Below are 26,019 nucleotides of genomic sequence, written 5' to 3'. Positions count from 1 at the left end.
TTGAGGTCCTAGGACCCATAGGGACATATTTTGTCATTAAATGCATCAAAAGGGGTCATGGTATATCCTATGACACCTTTTGACGAATTCAAACAAATGAAATAGGTTCCTAGTAGACCTAGGAACCCTAGGGAGATATGTTGTCATGAAATACATTAAATGGTGTCATAATATATCCTATGGGCCCTTTTGAAACATTCCAACAAATGAAATAGGTTTCTAAGGGTCATGGGACCCCTAGGGATATATGTTGTCATGAAATGCACCAAAAGGGGTCATAGTATATCCTATAACGCCTTTCGACACATTCTAACAAATCAAATAGGTCCTTAGGGGCCATAAGTCCCTAAGGGTCATAGGATCCATAGTGAAATATGTTGTCATGAATTCATCTAAAAGGGTTATAATATATCTTCTTACCCCTTACGACCCATTCCAACAAATAAAATATGTTTGTAGAGGTCTTAAGAACCCCAGGGACATATGTTGTCATGAAACAACGTTGAAATGGGTCACACTATAACCTATGAACCCTTTCGACACATTCCAACAAATGAAATAGGTCTTTAGGGGTCCTAGGATCCCTAGGGACATATGTTGTCATAAAATGCATCAAAATAGGTCATAGTATATGGGTAAAAACACAAACCCGTGTCACCCTTTTGTAAATGAAAAGGCTAACAAAAGTATAACTATTCATCTTCAATGACATAAAATTGGTACTATTATTTTGAATTTGGAAATGAAGTAAACTAATGAAATATGTGGAAACAGATGAATTTTAGGATTGTCATTTTTAATAATTATTTGGAGTAAGAATTGATATATTTTCCTAATTTTTATAGATCATTTTTTAGGTGTTGAAAAATACTGAAAATTAGGGGTCTCGTTCCAACCACAAAATTATATGGAAATAAACTTATTTCCTTTTGATTTCAGACTATGTTATAGATAAAATATATATCTAGATCAATCAAACATAAAAATCGGCTTTAGACCTATATTTCCTCTTATATATGGGTTGAAATTTCAACTCACCTGAAATCAATAGTTTTCATGTCCCACCACATTTTTCAAAAAAAATCTATTCTAACCAAGAGAAAAATCATACATTCTAGAATGTGACTCTCTCTTCTAGAATGTCATATAATTTTTATATTTTTTTGATATGATTTAGTATTTTTTTCTCAAAATTGACATCTTTTGAAGTGTTAAAATATGCAGTTATAGAATTTTTTAGTTACAATATACTATATCTAATTAAAACACTATAAACTCTACATGAGAATATTATTGACTCTGAGCTCTATAAAATGGTGTTTATATTTTATTAAAAAAATATGATAAAAAAATTATAAGAGTTATTGAAACGTCACTGTTCTAAAATATTTTTATTTATTTAGTAATTGGATACAAACTAGTACAAAACATGCATTTAATAAACACTTCCAATTGGAAACATGTGACACCATTTATAATATAGCTAGAATGAATTTACCTAGATCATGTGTTTTAAAAAAAATAAATTTTAGATAGAAATACTCAAATTCAATCGTTCTAATAAGTTAGCCTGAAAGGTGACACAATTTTGTGCTTTTACCCATATCATATGACCCCTTTCGACCCATTCAAAAAAATGAAATAGGTACCTAGGGGTCCTAGGTCCCTAATTTTCCTAGGATCCCTAAGGACATATATTTTCATAAAAAGCATCGAAAAGGGTCATATGTTATCCTATGACCCCTTTTCACTCATTCCAACAAATAAAATAGGTCCCTAAGAGACCTAGGACCCCTAGGGTGATATGTTGTCATCAAATACGTTGAAAGTGGTCATATTACTTCCTCTAACACCTTTCAATCCATTTGAAAAAATGAAATAAGTCCCTAAAGGACCCCTAGGGACGTATATTTTCAAAAAATACTTTGAAAGGGATCGTATGTTATCCTACATGACCCTTTTAGACCCATTTGAAGAAATAAAATAGGTCCCTAGGGGACCTAGGACCCCTAGGGACATATGTTGTCATGAAATGCATCAAAAGGGGTCATAGGTTATCTTATGACCCCTTTCTACTCATTTCAACAAATGAAATAGGTTTCTAGGGGTCCTAGGACCCCTAGGGACATGTTTTCATGAAATGTGTTGAAAGGGGTCAGAGTATATCTTATGACCCTATTTGATCCATTTGAACAAATGAAATAGGTCCTAGGTCCCCTAGTGATATATATACATCTAAAAGTTTCAAAGTATATCCTACTACCCCTTTCATCCCATTTCAACCAATGAAATATGTCCCTAGGGGTCCAAGAAACCTAGGGATATATGTTGTTATGAAATGCATTGAAGGGGTCATAGTATAACCTATGACTATTTTCAACCTTTTTGAACAAATAAAATAGTTCCGTATTAGTCCTATGACCCATTGGGACATATGTTGTCATGAAATGCATCGAAATGGATCATATTATCTTATAAAACCTTTCGACATATGTTGTCATGAAATGCATCAAAAGAGGTCATAGTGTATCCTGTTGGTGTTTTATTTTGATGTTAACAGTATTAAAACTACTAGGCGACAAAAGGCTTAGTACCTAGATATCAGTACATACACAACCTAAAGAATAGCCAATTCTCATTATCACTTTCATATGCAAAGTATTAGGGCCCAACTTCAACAAAACCTTAGACGGTTTTTTACTCTTTTGGCTCTGTAAAACCAGGGCGGGTGCACCCGGGGATGGTTCAAAGATGGAATAATTGTATGAGAATTATCCTTAGTTTCATTTTGATTCTCATCTCTAAATCCTCAAACATATAGGTAAATAACTGATAAACACATCCCTTGAACAGATATGGCCAAGAAATCTTCTATAGCTCTGCAGATGTTTCCAACAACAATGGCTAAATGAAGCTAAAACAATCCAGGCAGGCAAGTGCTGGCCAACTTTGAAAATCTTACAGGAAAGATAATTGAAAATTGATTTTATGATGTATTTTGAAAAAAGCTAGTTATAATATACTTCTCTTTTGGCTGAAATACTTTCGATCAGTGCCTAATCCATTGGGAATTCAGAGTCAAGTAAATTCTTAGATCTAATTTGTTGCCTTGCAACGAATTTTCATCAGCAATTCTTACCAGAATTTATCATTCAAAAATCCTTATTAACACCCAAGCAACCTCATCACATTCATCAAATCCTTTACTTAATCCATTGAATTAACAGCAATAACAAATGGATGTACAGTCTTACTAAATTGCAATCAATTGCATAAGCTTTTACTCACACAACATCAAGGTAGCTCAGTATTAAAAAGGAGACAAAATTCAGAGAAGAACATATATGGCGACAGTTCATAATTTGTATTCATTTCCTTTTAAAATGGTATATCCTTTACAAAGGACCCAGAAAAACCTTCAGAGAAGAAGCACAGTTCTTTCTACATTCATCCATATCTCAGAAATTTTGACAGAAAAAGTATACTATAAATTTCTTTCCCAAAATGTTTGGACCAAAAACAGAACTAAGCACAATACTTAGTGAAAACCAAATTCGGACCCATCTTTAGCCTTGGGATCTCACTTAAATAATGTGAGATGCAAAAAGCTTCAGGCTACAGTAGGTGATAGGTGTCCTTCTTTTGAAAATCAAAAAACAAGAATAACAGAAAGGTTGATTACAATAGCACTTCTTGGCGTGTCCCTTTCTGTTATGCTTCTTGGTTGTTATGATCTGCTCTCGCAATCATTCCTCATCTTCAGAGTACATACCCATAAGGTCTGCAAGTGATGTATCATCTTCTGTTACATGCAAAATCACTTTAACCTGGGGATTTTCTATGTCATCATTGCTGACTACAAGAGTAACTATTACTCTTACATCTTCCTCGTCATCTTCTCCTGACATCTGTTCACTAAACTGATCTTTCCATCTGTTGAAAGTATCATCATCTGGCCAATCAAAATTTAGGGTTTCTCTTTGTATCTTTATTAAAGAATTGGCATTTTCTTCTAAATCATCGAATTCTTTTCTTATATCAGCATAATACAATTGTATTTTTACCAGCTCTTCATTTGTCTTTTCCCAAAACCAATAGCCAGTCTCACTGATGATGTTTGTTATTCTGTTATCAAATAATTCATCCATTTCCGTTTTCCATTTGTCCTTTTCCTTTACGGTATCAACAGATTCTAAGGCACAAGGAAATAGGGTGAATTTTTTAGCAAGATATCTTGAAAAACAGAGTGTCAATTTCCTCTGTAAAGAATCTCTTTTATTTTCAAAATTATCTAATTGATTCAATAAATCAAAAATCCTCTCAACCTGATGGTAAGGCATTTGAACTGTAGATGTACAAATAATTGTAACATCATTATTCCTCTGTCTCCACTTCTGTGCAAGAGAATCTAGTCCATTCTTTTCTTTATTTAACTCATCTATGAGGGTTACAATCCTTATCAACTGGTCATAAAAATTTTACCATTGTATTTTATCCCTCAAGTATGTCACACCCTGCCTCCATTTCTCTTCCTGCTGATTTCTAAATTCTATCTGCCACTCATGTAATTTGGTTTTTTCTGCTTCAAATTCCTCTGCAGTATAGAATTGGGGTCTTTCAGGGGTGTCAGGTATCTCAATAATAGGGGTTAATCCCACAGATGACTGTGGGGGATATGCAATTCTTAATGTACTGGATTCTCCCACTTTTCTCTTTCCAAGTACCTTTTCTAATTGAGATACCCTGTTTTCTAACTCAATTCTCCTTTTTACCTCTTGATTATAGGCTTCCACCACTACTTCATATTTATTATGCATATCCATCATTTCCCTCTCTTCTCTTTCCGCAGTAGCCAGGGAAAATTTAGAATAATCCACATTCATGTGGGCTGCCTGTACATTTGAAGTGTCAGCAACTCTTCTTACAATGATACTCCCTGTCAATCCTGAATCATCAGGCTGTGATGAAGTAACTTTGGATCCTCTTCTCAGGGACCACATAACAAGGGCAGCTTGATCATTGCTGAATGTTGTACCCAAGAATTCCTCTTTATTTGGATCCTGGAGTCCTAAATTATTTGAAACAGAATTAAAAACTAATGCGTCAGCAATGTCCCAATTGGGCAATAATAAAACATTAGCATTTTTTACCATCTGTCTTCCCTCATCAGGGGTTATATTTTGGAACTCTTTAACCATTTGTTCCTTTATTAGATTTTGAATGGAGGTCTCATCCATTTCTGGATGTTCTGCTCTCATATTATTGCACCTTTGCTCAAAAATGTGCATGTTTACTCTCCACGCAAACTAATGGAAAGCCCTAGATCTTACAAAATTGTTATCAGACAAAAAATGCTGACTGGCTTGTTCCAAAACAGGGTCCAATTCCCTTCCTCTGAAATCTGCTGTAGTTAATTCAAAACTTTGTATAAGGGGTTCCTGAGGGTTCCCTTCATCAATCTCTGCTTGTGTAACAAAAATTTCTCCTTGTGACCCCATTTGTTCGAATTGCTCATTGGTGAGTTGTTCTTCCTCAACTCTTATTGGGGTTTGAGAAGGTGAGCCACTTTCATTAGGGGATTCTTCCTCCCTTATTATTCTCCTTCTTTTGAGGGAAGGTTCAGGGGGTCTTTCTTCTAGGACAGTGCTGGAGGATCCAACAATCTGTTTTTCTTTATGCACAATGGGCACCTGCTGTCGGACAATAGTATATCCTGTTTTGTTCCGTACCACCAGTGGACCTATTCCAATGTTGGGAGTGAAACCCAATTTTCTCATAATTTCTCTGGCTTTATCTGGAAAAGAATTAATAAAATGTTGTTTCTTCTCATTCATTACCTCCATTATCTCAGAGAAATTACTCATGAGCTTATGTATTTTATCTGCATTGTTTGCAGCATTACTAAGAGGACTGAAATTTTTATCAAAACAATTAATGAATTCCAAAACTTTTGAATAGACTCTCCATTTTTCTTTCTTTATTTCTTGCTCATGGAGAGAGTATTCATTTCTTATTATATCTTCTGGAAAATATAATTCATGCTGAACTGGACGAAGCTTGATTCTCAATCTAAGGGCAGAGTTGAAGAAACCTTCTGTATCACAAAAATGAGAGTGAGACACTGCCATTTTATATTGATCCAAAAATTTATGGAGGAAGACCCACCCTTCTTTAGTTATCACAAACTGGTGGGCTATAGTACAAGTAGGAAAAATTGATCCTGTCCCCCTTTTGTGCAAAAAGGCCTCCTCCACTCCTGCCAACTGCCACAAAAATTCAGCTATCCCTACCTTCAAGGGTACCTGATAGGGTAACACATGGGGTGTTCCTTTGAAACCATAGACCCTGATGACCGTTGAGACTGAATATGGGATAATATCTCCCCAATTATGTGAAACTTTTAGATTGTGGGTTTTGTCCATAGGCCTGATAAGGTGCATTAATGCCTTAGGGATTCTGGGATTGTCACTCAATAAGAGGCGCCTTAGTTTGGAGGCAAAGTGCCTATCAAATCTAACAAAGCTAGCATTTTCTGCTTCCCAGGTCATGTCTACACTCCATAATTGGACTGGTAGTGCTTCCCCTTCTTGTTCTCTATTTAAAACCATTTCTTTACCAAAATAAGTGGCCCCTTTAAAAAGAAACATATGCATCAGTAAGGAATACTGACCCCAAACCTTTTCCACCTTGCCCTGTGCAATCTCCACCAATCCATGATGGATCTCATTTTCCAAGTAAGATGCAAAATCAAAAATTATTTCCACACCAAAAGAAGAGATTTGGGTGATCATATACATGAAGCTCACCTGAATAAAATCTTCTTCGCCCTCTCCGAAGACTCTGCACAAGGTCCTATATATCTCCACTGCCCTGGCATTAAAACATGACATCTTGAAGGGCTCTTTAGAAGATGATGTTATGGTTGGGAGGCCTCCAATTCGGCCTATGTGGGCTTTCAATGCACCCTGTCTCACTACATCCCTCTTGGATATATATTCTTTTTCTAAATCTATCAGATTAATGGGCACATGATACATGGTGAGGGGTCCCAGACTGAAAACCTTCCTAATCTCCTCGGGACTGATGGTAACTAAAGCCTCACCATCTATTCTCCTCACTACCTTAGTGGCTTGGTCATTGTTTTTTGCTATGGCTTCAAGCAGGTCAAAATCCATAAACACGCTGGGGACAACAAGCTTCCCAAGATCAAAATTCCAAATGTTGGCATGAGGGGCATATAACTTTCTCTCTGCAAACCATTTCTTGAATAAACTCAAACCAGTTTGAGCAGTTTGAGCATCCCGGACCCAATTACCCTTATCATACAATCCATCAGCTACCCTAAGCCAAGGATTGAGTGAGGTTAACCTCTTAACTTGCACCGTTTCTACAGTGGACTCAGGAAGTAACTCAAGCAAATCATCATGCACATTTCTATCCAGGTAGTTTACTGCTCCTATAAATCCCTTCTTAGGAGGCATCTTGGGCTATCCTTTTTAAAACTTAAAAGTTCACAAAGATGATGGCAGTTTTACTTACTTGAATTCTGTCTCAATTCTCCTCTATATTCCTGCAAAATTTCAGCGAACAGATAACTTGACAATTTTTTATCAACCTTGGCACACTTTTCTTTCAGTAATAGCTTCGGCACAAGAATGGCTTCAAATCTTTTCTCGCGTGAAATGAAACTGATGCAATCTCTCTGTATTATACTCTATTTTTTCTCACGGATGAAGCTTTCTTGTCTAATTAATACAGAGAGTGGCACTACATTTTTTATTTAAAACTGCGCCGTTGATCTTCAAAGATCCTACGATCATGCGGTACAAAGAGAACAACTAGGAGTTATATTTGCCATGTCAGTTATTTTACCCAATGAGAGCTTGCCACGTACATAATTCTTTCTTTTGATGGCGCTTACCTTTAGACCCACTGACATCGGAGAACACGTGTCAGCATGTCGCTACTTCATTATGCATAAAGAACAAGCACCTTGCCATAACGAGGCGGCGACAACCGTTGATCGGATCAAGAAATGATCGAAAGATACGCTACAGGACTTCTTAAGAAAGAAGGCGGTGGGCCCATCTCGCTATGTCGCTGTAATTATCTTCCTTGCAACTCTTCATAGCGAGGTAGCGAGCTCCGTTGATTCACTTCAAGCTGATGTTTCAGATTTCTTGTACATTTAGTCAGGTAGGTATTAATGAGAATCGGATCTCTGCATAGCTGGCACATGTCAAAATTTATCACAGTCATCTGGTGTAATTATGATACAAGAAAGATGCAATTTCATCATTTTTAGATTTTCACGTGGCCCCGCTACTTCGCTAACGGTGAAGTGCCTGAATTTTCCGATAGCGAGGTGGCAGAACTTCCGAAAAAATCAACATTCCGGCTCTGATGTCAGATATTCTAGTGGGTCCTTCTCCCCCCTTTTTATGGTGAATTGCAAAGTGTACCTGCACCATAAAGCAATTAATAAGAAAATCTTTGATCGCCGCACCTTCACTTCATGGTCCCACCGCTTAAAAACTCAACACTCGCTATCTCGCTATACTTAATGAGCATGCAACTCTCAATAGCGAGGTAACGCCAGCGGTAGATCTAATCGGATCTGACGGTTGGGACAAATAGGAAGAAAGGTAACCCGGGAGAAAGGAAAAGGAATATGAAAGCATATTCGCTTCTTTTGAAATTTGAAAATTTTGCGACCGACCATTTATGAATAGGGATGAAAATAGGGCTTATATGGCGAATATTTCTTATAGATGGTTTATCCAAAACCTTATACTTCACTTAGACATAGAACATCTGACTTTTCTATGGTGTAACTGAAAAATTTTTTACTGCAGAAAAAGTCAGACCAACAGTGGCTCTGTCTGGGGATGATAGACTACTTGAGTCTATGCAAGGATTCAGAATCTATGGGAGAGCAGACCACACATCCGGGAAGTGACAACTTCTTCAGAGAGCACAGAGCAACACAAAAACAAAAACTCAGACTGTACAAGGATTTACAGAAAACAGGACGCTAGGAAAACCTAAAACTAATGTTCATGGAAGAAAATAAGTATTTTTTCAAGAAAAATACCTCTTTAAGAACTATCCATGAACTGGCAATTCAAGAATATTATCAAATACATCTTTGATTATGTAGGAATCTTCACCCCAAGCATTCTCAATGAGATATGGGCCTAACCAAATGGGATCAAATTTACCATGTTTTCCTTTATCTTCAATTCTGGCGTTCCACATTAAGACTAGGTCTCCATTTTCAAATTTCTTGTTTACAGTTCTTTTATCATAGAGTGTTTTGACTTGTAACTGCAATTTTTGATTTCTTAGAGATGCTTCTCTTCTGGCTTCGGTCAATCCTACCAATTCATTCATTCTTTCTTTCATTTCATCAGTAGTATCTTCATCATATGACTGGATGTAATTGTATAATCCCATCAAATTGTTCTGGGGCATTCTAGCTTGAATTCCATACACTAAATCAAAAGGAGCCACCCCAATTGCCTTCTTTACAGTTACTCTGTCAGCCCATATTGCCAACTGTAACTTGGAATCCCATGCCTTTTTATTATCGTTCAAGGTTCTCTTAATAATTTTCAACAGGCTTTTATTTGTGGACTCAGCTTGTCCATTCCCTTGTGGATGATATGGGGCAGACGTTGTTCTTGTCATTCCATATTTATCACAAAACTTGATGAATTCCTCAGACCTAAAACACATAGCATTATCTGTGACAACTTTCTGTGGACATCCAAATCTGGAAATGATATTATTCAATAAGAAATTATTTACTACATTACTCGTTGCATTTCTGGTAGGGATAGCCTCTACCCATTTTGTAAAGTAGTCAGTAGCAACCAGAATCCAAGAATAGCCATTACTGGACTTGGGAAAAATTTCTCCTATGAAGTCCAGACCCCCTTATTGAAAAGGTACTTTAGTTTCAACTGGCTTCAGTGGAGTATTTCCTGAGAATTTCAGCTTCCCAACAAATCTCTGACAAGGATCACATTTTTTAACCATAATTTGAGCATCTTTGAACAAAGTGGGCCACCAGAAACCAGCTCTCATTATCTTATGCGCAGTAGTTTTGGCCATGTAATGTCCTCCACATACTCCAGCATGCATTTCTTTCAAAATCTCTTTTGCCCTTTCTCTGTCAACACATTTCAACAGAACTCCTTCAAAGTTTCTCCACCATAAGTTATTTTGAACAATTACATACCTGATGGCTTGCAATTTAATATTCCTTTTTTCATTATCAGGCAGATGGGGAGGAACTTCCATGTGTTGCAAATAATGTATAACATTAATGTACCAGTCACACTGGTCCATGTCGCATAAATCAGTTCTGAAATCATCATTTACTAGGTTTATCTGATTAGCTTCCAGGTTAGTTTCGGCCATAAGTTTGGTCAAACCTTGACCTCTAACTAACTTAGTTATCTGCATATCAATGTTAAATTCTTGGATTCTATTGATCCATCTGCATCTCCTTCCTGACACTTCCTGCTGAGAGAAAATATCTTTAACTGCAGCACTAGGTACAAAGGCAATAATAGTAGCACCTACCAAATAACTTCTGAATGCTTTTACAGCCTTTACCAAAGCATATGCTTGTTTTTCATTTATTTCATACTTTAGTTCAGCATGCTGCAGGGATTTGCTAAAAAAGGCAATAGGCTGTTCATACCCTTCTTGGTTTTTCTATAATAAAACTGCAGCCACAGTATGGAATGATGTAAAAGCAAAAATATGCATGGGTTTTGTATAATCTGGGGTCCTCAACACTGGAGCATTTTTTATCGCAGTTTTTATATCCTGGAATGCCTGTGAAGGTTCACCATTCCAATCTATAATAGCTCCTTTCTTGAGCATTTTTGAAATGGGTCTACTGATTTCAGCAAAATTTGTAACAAACCTCCTCAGAAAATTAACCTGGCCAAAAAAGGACTGTATACCTTTTACGTTTTTAGGTTTAGGGACTTTATCAATAGCTATTACCCTTTCTGGGTCTATTTTTACCCCATCCTTGGACACTATGTGTCCTAATAACTTTCCTTCTATGACCCCAAACGAGCATTTCTTTGGGTTTAGGGATACCCCATATTCTAGGGCTTTTACAAAAAAATTTTCCAAATGTTTGCAGTGATCTTCAGCCTTGTTAGAATACGCTGTAAGATCATCCTGGTACACAACCATAAATTTGTCAATATATTCATGAAATGCTACATCCATGGCTCTTTGGAAAGTAGCTCCTGCATTAATCAAGCCAAAAGGCATCCTCACATACACATACGTTCCCCAAGGGGTTGTGAAGGCTATTTTGAACTATTCACTTTCTTTTACCAGAACTTGATTATATCCAGAAAAGCCATCCATCATTGACATCAATTCAGAGCCGGTCACTTGTTGCAACATGGCTTCCATATTAGGTAAGCCATAATTATCTTTTAAAGATGCAATGTTTAGATTTCTAAAATCCACACAAAGCCTAATATCTCCATTCTTTTTTCTTACAGGAACAAGGTTTGAAACCCAAGTGGAATGCCTAATTGGTTTGATTATTCCACCATCTCTCAGTTTTGTCAGTTCTTCCTGCATTTTTGGGGCAAGGGTAGGATTGATTGGCCTCTGTTTTTCCCTAAAAGGTTTTACATTTTCTTTTAACGGTATGACATGCTGGAAAAGGTCCTCCCTATAAGCTTTAAGGTCATCATATGACCAAGCAAAAACATGCCTGTACTTTCTAAGTAGGTCAATCAATGCTTTTCTAATTTGAACTGGCAGATCTTGGCCGATGTAAACCTTTTTAGGGATTTCATTCGTTCCCAAATTCACTTCTTCTAGCTCCTGCGGTTTGGGGTCCTTTATTTCCGATCTTACTCTGTCTTGGTTATCAAAAATGTTCTCCAAGACTACCAACCCATTAGGCATCTTATTTGTTTTTAATTGCATGATTTCTTGACCAAAAATGGTTTCCTTCCCATTTATGGTTTCAATCAGTCCATTGCAGTCCATCTCCTGCCCATGGTATTTGTCTTCATTTAGCAAAAAATTTGTGATATCTTTGTCATCTTCAAACACCTGCCAATTGTCAATGTTGTCAGGTATAGAAGGTCTGTTTTGAATCTCAATCTGGGAGATTCCTGCAAATGATATTTCTTTTAGTTTGATAGCTACATTGGCTAGAAGATCAGCCATTTTATTCTGGGTCCTATCTCTCCATGAGATCCCAAATGCATCAAAGAATTCTATTTGATCCCAGACCGCGTTTCTATATTTTTTTAATCTCCTTTTTTTTGAGGAATATGTTCCTTTAATCTGAGAGATGATCAATTCAGAATCCCCTATGATACACAATTTCTTAATTTTGTGGTGTGTGGCCACTTTGAGACCTAGCAGCAATGCTTCATATTCAGCAATGTTATTTGTGCAAGCAAACTTCAAGGTGAATGAATACCTAAAGGTGTTATTTTCAGGGGACACAAAGACTACACCTGCCCCTGCACCCTCTTTAGAACTAGCCCCATCAAAGAACATTGTCCACAGTTTTGGTGAATTCATGCAACATTCAACCTCATTTTCAATGATATCAGGTAAGTTTTCCACTTCCTGAATAATTAATTCAGCCCTGAAAGCATTAATCCCAGTGTCTAGGAAACAGGTGGTGTCTTTGTCAATTTCTTCACCTAAGATGTGGTTAACCCTTGGTTCCCTATTTACCCTGACAGCTTTGTCCCCTATATGGAAAGTGGCACAAGTAAGGTCACATTGTAGGCTTCCCCCCATGGCGACACTCCATTTTTTGGAAAGTAGCATCCCGTAATGTGGGGGTATATCCACTACAAGGACAGACATGGTTAATTCCACCTCAGGAAATGCAGCCAGCTTGAATGGTAAGGCATTTATAGTACCTATTACTGGAACCTCTCTAGCATCCATCCCTCGGCATCTACCTTGCTTAGTATCCACCTTCAATCCTAGGGCTTCCATTACTTTAAAAGGCATTATAGTGTTGGAAGCTCCAGAATCTATCATAAAATTTTTCAAGGTTTTCCCGTTTATGATTAAACTAAGGAAAAAAGGATCAATATCTTGTATTAACGCAACTAATGAATCATCTAAGAACATCTGAGGAATCTGGGATATAATACCATTGTCCTCTATTATTAATGGGGTCTGTTGGGCTACAGCTTGATTATCAATACTATTGTTGTTTGCTATTCCACCCAACCATGACAAAGCCTTATTTTTATGCTCTTCAATTCTAAAAAGCTCAGACAAGGGTACTTTCACAGTAATTTGAGATAACATGGCAATCATATCAACAGGTTCAACCATAGTAGGTTTTACAATAGTACCTGGGATCGGAGTCCTTTGAGTAGTGGGTACTACTTTTAGCTTGACAACATCCGGTTCTGATTTCTCTGGTTGCACTACGGTCTTTGTTGCTTCACCTTTCTGAAATTGAACCTTCTTTTTTGGTTCCCATTTCTGACCCTTGTTCTCCTTAATCTTAGACACATCTATACTGACTTTCTTGTGTTGATCATCTGTCTTATGAGTGGTGTCTTTGATGAACATACTAGATGACCTTCCTGCCTCATTATTTATTGCTCTATTTCTCAAATTGTAATTACTGTGGACTTGTGAAATCATTTCGACTGTAATTCTATCAATTTCCTCCTTGGAGGGGATTCTTAGGTTTGTGAAACCTACTTCAAAAAATGTATTACATACCTTATCTGTATCATTCTTTTCATCATCTGAAAATATTTGCTGATGATGTAACTGGTAAGCAATTCTCTGGCTGGTAACATCATTCTCAGGTTCTTCTGAATCAGAATCTATCAAATCATCAGATGTGTTCACCATATTGCAACTTATATCATCATGGTTTTTTTCTTCTGTTTCTTCTTCTGCTTGCACTCCTTGAGCTTGGGCGAATGATTGGGCAACAGCACAATAATCAGCAAAATGAGGTGATTGGCATATAATGCACCAAGGTACATCATCATTCATATTTACAGTGTTCCTTTGCAGGGGGTCTGGGGTACTCTTATCTTTCATATTTTGGATCTGGTTAGGAACTGGTTTACCATCTTTCCATTGGGTGGTGTAAGGGTAATTCTGCATCCTAGGTTGTCTATTGAAATTGCTGTTATTCACAGGGGTTCTCTCAGTAACATTTGTCTTATTGAAAATAGTGGGATTCATCTTCTTAAGCATTTCTAAAACATGGCCTATAGTAGGTTCTTCAGGCCTTTTTCCTATGGGAGTTTTGTCACCTTCCCTTTTATTATTATTCTTAGGGTTGAAAAGCTTAGGATCATCCCTCCTCCCCAATTTGCCAGAGGCCTTTCTATTATTTTCTATATTCACTGCAACTCTATAGGCATCTCTCAGAGTTTTAGGATCCTTATCTCTCATTTGGTAGGCCATTTTGCTATCAAAGGCATTAAAATAGGTTGTAAGACAGACGTCTTCATTTAACCGCATAAACTGAAATAGTTTGTACATCCCTTTCTGAAATCTCACATTGAAATCAAATGTGGATTCATTTGGATTCTTCTTGATATTGTTGAACTCATTCAACATGAATCCTGCATTAGTATTGTCCCCATATTGTTCCTTGAACAATTTCTCCAAATCACTCCATGAAGTAATACTATCATCAAGCAACCTCCTGAACCAATCCCTTGCATCCTCTGTGAGTGAATGCACAAATAATTTCATCACCATGTCCTCATGTTCAACTTCATAATCATTGAGCATGTCAATGAAAATTCTCAAATGTTCTTCACCAGTAACAGCATTATTTCCAAAAAACTTAACCACTTTATCCCTTAAATCAAAAGATATGGGATGGGGGGCACCAGGAATACCGGCAAATGATATTTGTCTATATTTTTCGAGGTATATAGGCTTCTTCTGGAAACCAGGAGCGTTAGAGGTACTAGCTGCATTAGCTTGAGTTAGGAGAGCAGCTTGGGATAGCTGTGGTGGGACAAATGGGACTTGAGTGCCAATATTGGAAGATGAGGTAGGAGCAGATTGGGGTGCTTTCTGAGTCGGGATTATGGGAGCATTAACTGGTGCAGGATTTGTAGGTGGGATAGACAAACTAGGCCATGAATTCAATGCAGAATTAGACTTTATGAATTGGATTTTCCTTCTGGTTTCTGCGGCCTGAGCTTCATTTTCAACCTTCTCAAGTTCTTTTGCAAGGTCTTCCTTCTCCTTTCAAGCCTACTCTAGTTCTAGATCTATTTTTGATATGGAGGGTTGTATAGGTTTGCTTGGTATGGCTTGAGGCTCATTTATTTGGATTCCTATAGCCTTGCCTTTCCCTTTATCTGGAACTATTCCAGTGGGCTCTATTGGATTAACTTGAATGGGTTTATAAGCTTGAACTTGAGCAATAATTGGTTCTTGTCTTTGATTTAGGAGTTTTTCCTGTTGTTGAACTTTAGCTTTTAGATTATCAATATTTCCAAAGACGTCCTGATGGAGAGTGCGGGTATTCTCTTCTAATTTTTTATTTTGCTCTTTCAAAGCAGCCATCCTTCTTAGCAAATTATCTCTTTCTATTATTACATCCAAAGTGGCTCGCTCCCTTTCCTTTTCAAGACGGATGCTCTTAGCTTCTTCCTCAGCAATCCATTTCTTCAAAAATCCTATTTTAGATTGCACTTCTTTAGAATCAGTAGAGGTTGCCTCGGAATCAGCAGGATCATCTAGATCTATAAGGTTTGGTTCCATATATGGGGCTACTCTGGGATTAAAAAGGGTATCAGATGAACTCCTGAATCCTAGCCTACAATTTATATCTGCTACAAGCCCTGGTCTAGGTGAAGCAATTCCCATTATAGATACGTCTTTATCTTGAAAAACTCTCTGATCTAGTAATGGGGTACTGAAAATACCTCCTAAAAGTCTTATATTTTCGGATTCAGAACTAAGCGAAGATGATTCTCTTGCTATTATCGGTTGATAATGGGAATTTACAGAGGCATTACCTCTAGGCTTCCAAGTAGAATTTGGATCTATTCTTTTCTTATTTTGGTTCTTCCTACCACCTTGGGGTAAATCAGTATACATTGATACATCGGGATTGGCTCTCATGTAAGCCCTTGTGTTTTTTCTCTTGTCAGTCATATTCTCCTTTTGTTACAATAAGCACTAGCTTCAAAACCTTGACTGAGTCGCCACCCTTTTTCAGGAAAATATAATAACACTTCTTACTGACAGAAAGAAAACAATACACAAGTGGAAATAGAAAAATGGCACAAAGAGATCAATCACTGATGTTGTAAGACTGCAACTCTTGCTTGTTAGATAAGACACTCGGATAAGCTGGATGCGTCAGTGTGTAGCAATGGTACTTGGGTTTATATCTTCTTTAGATTCTCAAGTTTTGACACTAAAGGTTCCCCTATAGCTACGGGCAAAATAAAGATCACACGACACAAACTTACTTAGTAAGACTAAAGACAACTGCAGTACTTTTTACAGATGAGTTAGAGATTCCCCAGCAGAGTCGCCATTTTGTTGGTGACTCAGATGGGCAAAATCCAACTGAGAGTAGGACTGAAATTTTCAATGAACACCAGAGATTCTTGTCCTTTCAACAAAATGGATTGCCATCTTATCTCCCCAGCAGAGTCGCCATTTTGTTGGTGTTTTATTTTGATGTTAACAGTATTAAAACTACTAGGCCACAAAAGGCTTAGTACCTAGATATCAGTACATACACAACCTAAAGAATAGCCAATTCTCATTATCACTTGCATATGCAAAGTATTAGGGCCCAACTTCAACAAAACCTTAGACGGTTTTCTACTCTTTTGGCTCTGTAAAACCAGGGCGGGTGCACCCGGGGATGGTTCAAAGATGGAATAATTGTATGAGAATTATCCTTAGTTTCATTTTGATTCTCATCTCTAAATCCTCAAACATATAGGTAAATAACTGATAAACACATCCCTTGAACAGATATGGCCAAGAAATCTTCTATAGCTCTGCAGATGTTTCCAACAACAATGGCTAAATGAAGCTAAAACAATCCAGGCAGGCAAGTGCTGGCCAACTTTGAAAATCTTACAGGAAAGATAATTGAAAATTGATTTTATGATGTATTTTGAAAAAAGCTAGTTATAATATACTTCTCTTTTGGCTGAAATACTTTCGATCAGTGCCTAATCCATTGGGAATTCAGAGTCAAGTAAATTCTTAGATCTAATTTGTTGCCTTGCAACGAATTTTCATCAGCAATTCTTACCAGAATTTATCATTCAAAAATCCTTATTAACACCCAAGAAACCTCATCACATTCATCAAAGCCTTTACTTAATCCATTGAATTAATAGCAATAACAAATGGATGTACAGTCTCACTAAATTGCAATCAATTGCATAAGCTTTTACTCACACAACATCAAGGTAGCTCAGTATTAAAAAGGAGACAAAATTCAGAGAAGAACAGATATGGGGACAGTTCATAATTTGTATTCATTTCCTTTGAAAATGGTATATCCTTTACAAAGGACCCAGAAAAACCTTCAGAGAAGAAGCACAGTTCTTTCTACATTCATCCATATCTCAGAAATTTTGACAGAAAAAGTATACTATAAATTTCTTTCCCAAAATGTTTGGACCAAAAACAGAACTAAGCACAATACTTAGTGAAAACCAAATTCGGACCCATCTTTAGCCTTGGGATCTCACTTAAATAATGTGAGATGCAACAAGCTTCAGGCTACAGTAGGTGACAGGTGTCCTTCTTTTGAAAATCAAAAAACAAGAATAACAGAAAGGTTGATTACAATAGCACTTCTTGGCGGGTCCCTTTCTGTTATGCTTCTTGGTTGTTATGATCTGCTCTCGCAATCATTCCTCATCTTCAGAGTACATACCCATAAGGTCTGCAAGTGATGTATTATCTTCTGTTACATGCAAAATCACTTTAACCTGGGGATTTTCTATGTCATCATTGCTGACTACAAGAGTAACTATTACTCTTACATCTTCCTCGTCATCTTCTCCTGACATCTGTTCACTAAACTGATCTTTCCATCTGTTGAAAGTATCATCATCTGGCCAATCAAAATTTAGGGTTTCTCTTTGTACCTTTATTAAAGAATTGGCACTTTCTTCTAAATCATCAAATTCTTTTCTTATATCAGCATAATACAATTGTATTTTTACCAGCTCTTCATTTGTCTTTGCCCAAAACCAATAGCCAGTCTCACTGATGATGTTTGTTATTCTGTTATCAAATAATTCATCCATTTCCTTTTTCCATTTGTCCTTTTCCTTTACGGTATCAACAGATTCTAAGGCACAAGGAAATAGGGTGAATTTTTTAGCAAGATATCTTGAAAAATAGAGTGTCAATTTCCTCTGTAAAGAATCTCTTTTATTTTCAAAATTATCTAATTGATTCAATAAATCAAAAATCCTCTCAACCTGATGGTAAGGCATTTGAACTGTAGATATACAAATAATTGTAACATCATTATTCCTCTGTCTCCACTTCTGTGCAAGAGAATCTAGTCCATTCTTTTCTTTATTTAACTCATCTATGAGGGTTACAATCCTTGTCAACTAGTCATAAAAATTTGACCATTGTATTTTATCCCTCAAGTATGTCACACCCTGCCTCCATTTCTCTTCCTGCTGATTTCTAAATTCTATCTGCCACTCATGTAATTTGGTTTTTTCTGCTTCAAATTCCTCTGCAGTATAGAATTGGGGTCTTTCAGGGGTGTCAGGTATCTCAATAATAGGGGTTAATCCCATAGATGACTGTGGGGGATATGCAATTCTTAATGTACTGGATTCTCCCACTTTTCTCTTTTCAAGTACCTTTTCTAATTGAGATACCCTATTTTCTAACTCAATTCTCCTTTTTACCTCTTGATTATAGGCTTCCACCACTACTTCATATTTATTATGCATATCCATCATTTCCCTCTCTTCTCTTTTCGCAGTAGCCAGGGAAAATTTAGAATAATCCACATTCATGTGGGCTGCCTGTACATTTGAAGTGTCAGCAACTCTTCTTACAATGATACTCCCTGTCAATCCTGAATCATCAGGCTGTGATGAAGTAACTCTAGATCCTCTTCTCAGGGACCACATAACAAGGGTAGCTTGATCATTGCTGAATGCTATACCCAAGAATTCCTCTTTATTTGGATCCTGGAGTCCTAAATTATTTGAAACAGAATTAAAAACTAATGCGTCAGCAATGTCCCAATTGGGCAATAATAAAACATTAGCATTTTTTACCATCTGTCTTCCCTCATCAGGGGTTATATTTTGGAACTCTTTAACCATTTGTTCCTTTATTAGATTTTGAATGGAGGTCTCATCCATTTCTGGATGTTCTGCTCTCATATTATTGCACCTTTGCTCAAAAATGTGCATATTTACTCTCCACGCAAACTGATGGAAAGCCCTAGATCTTACAAAATTGTTATCAGACAAAAAATGCTGACTGGCTTGTTCCAAAATAGGGTCCAATTCCCTTCCTCTGAAATCTTCTGTAGTTAATTCAAAACTTGGTATAAGGGGTTCCTGAGGGTTCCCTTCATCAATCTCTGCTTGTGTAACAAAAATTTCTCCTTGTGACCCCATTTGTTCGAAGTGCTCATTGGTGAGTTGTTCTTCCTCAACTCTTATTGGGGTTTGAGAAGGTGAGCCACATTCATCAGGGGATTCTTCCTCCCTTATTATTCTCCTTCTTTTGGGGGAAGGTTCAGGGGGTCTTTCTTCTAGGACAGTGCTGGAGGATCCAATAATCTGTTTTTCTTTATGCACAACGGGCACCTGCTGTCGGACAATAGTATATCCTGTTTTCTTCCGTACCACCAGTGGACCTATTCCAATGTTGGGAGTGAAACCCAATTTTCTCATAATTTCTCTGGCTTTATCTGGAAAAGAATTAATAATATGATGTTTCTTCTCATTCATTACCTCCATTATCTCAGAGAAATTACTCATGAGCTTATGTATTTTATCTGCATTGTTTGCAGCATTACTAAGAGGACTGAAATTTTTATCAAAACAATTAATGAATTCCAAAACTTTTGAATAGACTCTCCATTTTTCTTTCTTTATTTCTTGCTCATGGAGAGAGTATTCATTTCTTATTATATCTTCTGGAAAATAGAATTCATGCTGAACTAGACGAAGCTTGATTCTCAATCTAAGGGCAGAGTTGAAGAAACCTTCTGTATCACAAAAACGAGAGTGAGACACTGCCATTTTATATTGATCCAAAAATTTATGGAGGAAGACCCACCCTTCTTTAGTTATCACAAACTGGTGGGCTATAGTACAAGTAGGAAAAATTGATCCTGTCCCCCTTTTGTGCAAAAAGGCCTCCTCCACTCCTCCCAACTGCCACAAAAATTCAGCTATCCCTACCTTCAAGGGTACCTGATAGGGTAACACATGGGGTGTTCCTTTGAAACCATAGACCCTGATGACCATTGAGACTGAATATGGGATAATATCTCCCCAATTATGTGAAACTTTTAGATTGTGGGTTTTGTCCATAGGCCTGATAAGGTGCATTAATGCCTTAGGGATTCTGGGATTGTCACTCAATAAGAGGCACCTTAGTTTGGAGGCAAAGTGCCTATCAAATCTAACAAAGCTAGCATTTTCTGCTTCCCAGGTCATGTCTGCATTCCATAATAAGACTGGTAGTGCTTCCCCTTCTTGTTCTCTATTTAAAACTATTTCTTTACCAAAATAAGTGGCCCCTTTAAAAAGAAACATATGCATCAGTAAGGAATACTGACCCCAAACCTTTTCCACCTTGCCCTGTGCAATCCCCACCAATCCATGATGGATCTCATTTGCCATGTAAGATGCAAAATCAAAAATTATTTCCACACCAAAAGAAGAGATTTGGGTGATCATATACATGAAGCTCACCGGAATAAAATCTTCTTCGCCCTCTCCGAAGACTCTGCACAAGGTCCTATATATCTCCACTGCCCTGGCATTAAAACATGATTTCTTGAAGGGCTCTTTAGAAGATGATGTTATGGTTGGGAGGCCTCCAATTCGGCCTATGTGGGCTTTCAATGCACCCTGTCTAACTACATCCCTCTTGGATATATATTCTTTTTCTAAATCTATCAGATTAATGGGCACATGATACATGGTGAGGGGTCCCAGACTGAAAACCTTCCTAATCTCCTCGGGACTGATGGTAACTAAAGCCTCACCATCTATTCTCCTCACTAACTTAGTGGCTTGGTCATTGTTTTTTGCTATGGCTTCAAGCAGGTCAAAATCCATAAACACGCTGGGGACAACAAGCTTCCCAAGATCAAAATTCCAAATGTTGGCATGAGGGGCATATAACTTTCTCTCTGCAAACCATTTCTTGAATAAACTCAAACCAGTTTGAGCAGTTTGAGCATCCCGGACCCAATTACCCTTATCATACAATCCATCAGCTACCCTAAGCCGAGGATTGAGTGAGGTTAACCTCTTAACTTGCACCGTTTCTACAGTGGACTCAGGAAGTAACTCAAGCAAATCATCATGCACATTTCTATCCAGGTAGTTTACTGCTCCTATAAATCCCTTCTTAGGAGGCATCTTGGGCTATCCTTTTTAAAACTTAAAAGTTCACAAAGATGATGGCAGTTTTACTTACTTGAATTCTGTCTCAATTCTCCTCTATATTCCTGCAAAATTTCAGCGAACAGATAACTTGACAATTTTTTATCAACCTTGGCACACTTTTCTTTCAGTAATAGCTTCGGCACAAGAATGGCTTCAAATCTTTTCTCGCGTGAAATGAAACTGATGCAATCTCTCTGTATTATACTCTATTTTTTCTCACGGATGAAGCTTTCTTGTCTAATTAATATAGAGAGTGGCACTACATTTTTTATTTAAAACTGCGCCGTTGATCTTCAAAGATCCTACGATCATGCGGTACAAAGAGAACAACTAGGAGTTATATTTGCCATGTCAGTTATTTTACCCAATGAGAGCTTGCCACGTACATAATTCTTTCTTTTGATGGCGCTTACCTTTAGACCCACTGACATCGGAGAACACGTGTCAGCATGTCGGTACTTCATTATGCATAAAGAACAAGCACCTTGCCATAACGAGGCGGCGACAACCGTTGATCGGATCAAGAAATGATCGAAAGATACGCTACAAGACTTCTTAAGAAAGAAGGCGGTGGGCCCATCTCGCTATGTCGCTATAATTATCTTCCTTGCAACTCTTCATAGCGAGGTAGCGAGCTCCGTTGATTCACTTCAAGCTGATGTTTCAGATTTCTTGTACATTTAGTCAGGTAGGTATTAATGAGAATCGGATCTCTACATAGCTGGCACATGTCAAAATTTATCACAGTCATCTGGTGTAATTATGATACAAGCAAGATGCAATTTCATCATTTTTAGATTTTCACGTGGCCCCGCTACTTCGCTAACGGTGAAGTGCCTAAATTTTCCGATAGCGAGGTGGCAGAACTTCCGAAAAAATCAACATTCCGGCTCTGATGTCAGATATTCTAGTGGGTCCTTCTCCCCCCTTTTTATGGAGAATTGCAAAGTGTACCTGCACCATAAAGCAATTAATAAGCAAATCTCCGATCGCCGCACCTTCACTTCATGGTCCCACCGCTTAGAAACTCAACACTCGCTATCTCGCTATACTTAATGAGCATGCAACTCTCAATAGCGAGTTAATGCCAGCGGTAGATCTAATCGGATCTGACGGTTGGGACAAATAGGAAGAAAGGTAACCCGGGAGAAAGGAAAAGGAATACGAAAGCATATTCGCTTCTTTTGAAATTTGAAAATTTTGCGACCGACCATTTATGAATAGGGATGAAAATAGGGCTTATATGGTGAATATTTCTTATAGATGGTTTATCCAAAACCTTATACTTCACTTAGACATAGAACATCTGACTTTTCTATGGTGTAACTGAAAAATTTTTTACTGCAGAAAAAGTCAGACCAACAGTGGCTCTGTCTGGGGATGATAGACTACTTGAGTCTATGCAAGGATTCAGAATCTATGGGAGAGCAGACCACACATCCGGGAAGTGACAACTTCTTCAGAGAGCACAGAGCAACACAAAAACAAAAACTCAGACTGTACAAGGATTTACAGAAAATAGGACGCTAGGAAAACCTAAAACTAATGTTCATGGAAGAAAATAAGTATTTTTTCAAGAAAAATACCTCTTCAAGAACTGTCCATGAACTGGCAATTCAAGAATATTATCAAATACATCTTTGATTATGTAGGAATCTTCACCCCAAGCATTCTCAATGAGATATGGGCCTAACCAAATGGGATCAAATTTACCATGTTTTCCTTTATCTTCAATTCTGGCGTTCCACATTAAGACTAGGTCTCCATTTTCAAATTTCTTGTTTACAGTTCTTTTATCATAGAGTGTTTTGACTTGTAACTGCAATTTTTGATTTCTCAGAGATGCTTCTCTTCTGGCTTCGGTCAATCCTACCAATTCATTCATTCTTTCTTTCATTTCATCAGTAGTATCTTCATCATATGACTGGATGTAATTTTATAATCCCATCAAATTGTTCTGGGGCATTCTAGCTTGAATTCCATACACTAAATCAAAAGGAGCCACCCCAATTGCCTTCTTTACAGTTACTCTATCAGCCCATATTGCCAACTGTAACTTGGAATCCCATGCCTTTTTATTATCATCTAAGGTTCTCTTAATAATTTTCAACAGGCTTTTATTTGTGGACTCAGCTTGTCCATTCCCTTGTGGATGATATGGGGCAGACGTTGTTCTTGTCTTTCTATATTTATCACAAAACTTGATGAATTCCTCAGACCTAAAACACATAGCATTATCTGTGACAACTTTCTGTGGACATCCATATCTGGAAATGATATTATTCAATAAGAAATTATTTACTACTTTACTCGTTGCATTTCTGGTAGGGATAGCCTCTACCCATTTTGTAAAGTAGTCAGTAGCAACCAGAATCCAAGAATAGCCATTACTGGACTTGGGAAAAATTTCTCCTATGAAGTCCAGACCCCATTATTGAAAAGGTGCTTTAGTTTCAACTGGCTTCAGTGGAGTATTTCCTGAGAATTTCAGCTTCCCAACAAATCTCTGACAAGGATCACATTTTTTAACCATAATTTGAGCATCTTTGAACAAAGTAGGCCACCAGAAACCAGCTCTCATTATCTTATGCGCAGTAGTTTTGGCCATGTAATGTCCTCCACATACTCCAGCATGCATTTCTTTCAAAATCTCTTTTGCCCTTTCTCTGTCAACACATTTCAACAGAACTCCTTCAAAGTTTCTCCACCATAAGTTATTTTGAACAATTACATACCTGATGGCTTGCAATTTAATATTCCTTTTTTCATTATCAGGCAGATGGGGAGGAACTTCCATGTGTTGCAAATAATGTATAACATTAATGTACCAGTCACACTGGTCCATGTCGCATAAATCAGTTCTGAAATCATCATTTACTAGGTTTATCTGATTAGCTTCCAGGTTAGTTTCGGCCATAAGTTTGGCCAAACCTTGACCTCTAACTAACTTAGTTATCTGCATATCAATGTTAAATTCTTGGATTCTATTGATCCATCTGCATCTCCTTCCTGACACTTCCTGCTGAGAGAAAATATCTTTAACTGCAGCACTAGGTACAAACGCAATAATAGTAGCACCTACCAAATAACTTCTGAATGCTTTTATAGCCTTTACCAAAGCATTTGCTTGTTTTTCATTTATTTCATACTTCAGTTCAGCATGCTGCAGGGATTTGCTAAAAAAGGCAATAGGCTGTTCATACCCTTCTTGGTTTTTCTATAATAAAACTATAGCCACAGTATGGAATGATGCAAAAGCAAAAATATGCATGGGTTTTGTATAATCTGGGGTCCTCAACACTGGAGCATTTTTTATCGCAGTTTTTATATCCTAGAATGCCTGTGAAGGTTCACCATTCCAATCTATAATAGCTCCTTTCTTGAGCATTTTTGAAATGGGTCTACTGATTTCAGCAAAATTTGTAACAAACCTCCTCAGAAAATTAACCTGGCCAAAAAAGGACTGTATACCTTTTACGTTTTTAGGTTTAGGGACTTTATCAATAGCTATTACCCTTTTTGGGTCTATTTTTACCCCATCCTTGGACACTATGTGTCCTAATAACTTTCCTTCTATGACCCCAAATGAGCATTTCTTTGGGTTTAGGGATACCCCATATTCCAGGGCTTTTACAAAAAAAATTTCCAAATGTTTGCAGTGATCTTCAGCCTTGTTAGAATACGCTGTAAGATCATCCTGGTACACAACCATAAATTTGTCAATATATTCATGAAATGCTACATCCATGGCTCTTTGGAAAGTAGCTCCTGCATTAATCAAGCCAAAAGGCATCCTCACATACACATACGTTCCCCAAGGGGTTGTGAAGGCTATTTTGAACTGTTCACTTTCTTTTACCAGAACTTGATTATATCCAGAAAAGCCATCCATCATTGACATCAATTCAGAGCCGGTCACTTGTTGCAACATGGCTTCCATATTAGGTAAGCCATAATTATCTTTTAAAGATGCAATGTTTAGATTTCTAAAATTCACACAAAGCCTAATATCTCCATTCTTTTTTCTTACAGGAACAAGGTTTGAAACCCAAGTGGAATGCCTAATTGGTTTGATTATTCCACCATCTCTCAGTTTTGTCAGTTCTTCCTGCATTTTTGGGGCAAGGGTAGGATTGATTGACCTCTGTTTTTGCCTAAAAGGTTTTACATTTTCTTTCAACGGTATGACATGCTAGAAAATTTCCTCCCTATAAGCTTTAAGGTCATCATATGACCAAGCAAAAACATGCCTGTACTTTCTAAGTAGGTCAATCAATGCTTTTCTGATTTGAACTGGCAGATCTTGGCTGATGTAAACCTTTTTAGGGATTTCATTCGTTCCCAAATT

This window comes from Cupressus sempervirens, chromosome 4, assembly GCF_028749045.1.
Source record: "Cupressus sempervirens isolate cs-2001-9-10 chromosome 4, ASM2874904v1, whole genome shotgun sequence".
NCBI classification, from domain to species: domain Eukaryota; kingdom Viridiplantae; phylum Streptophyta; class Pinopsida; order Cupressales; family Cupressaceae; genus Cupressus; species Cupressus sempervirens.
The sequence above is the reverse complement of the archived record's forward strand: the minus strand, read 5'-3'. Positions refer to the sequence as shown.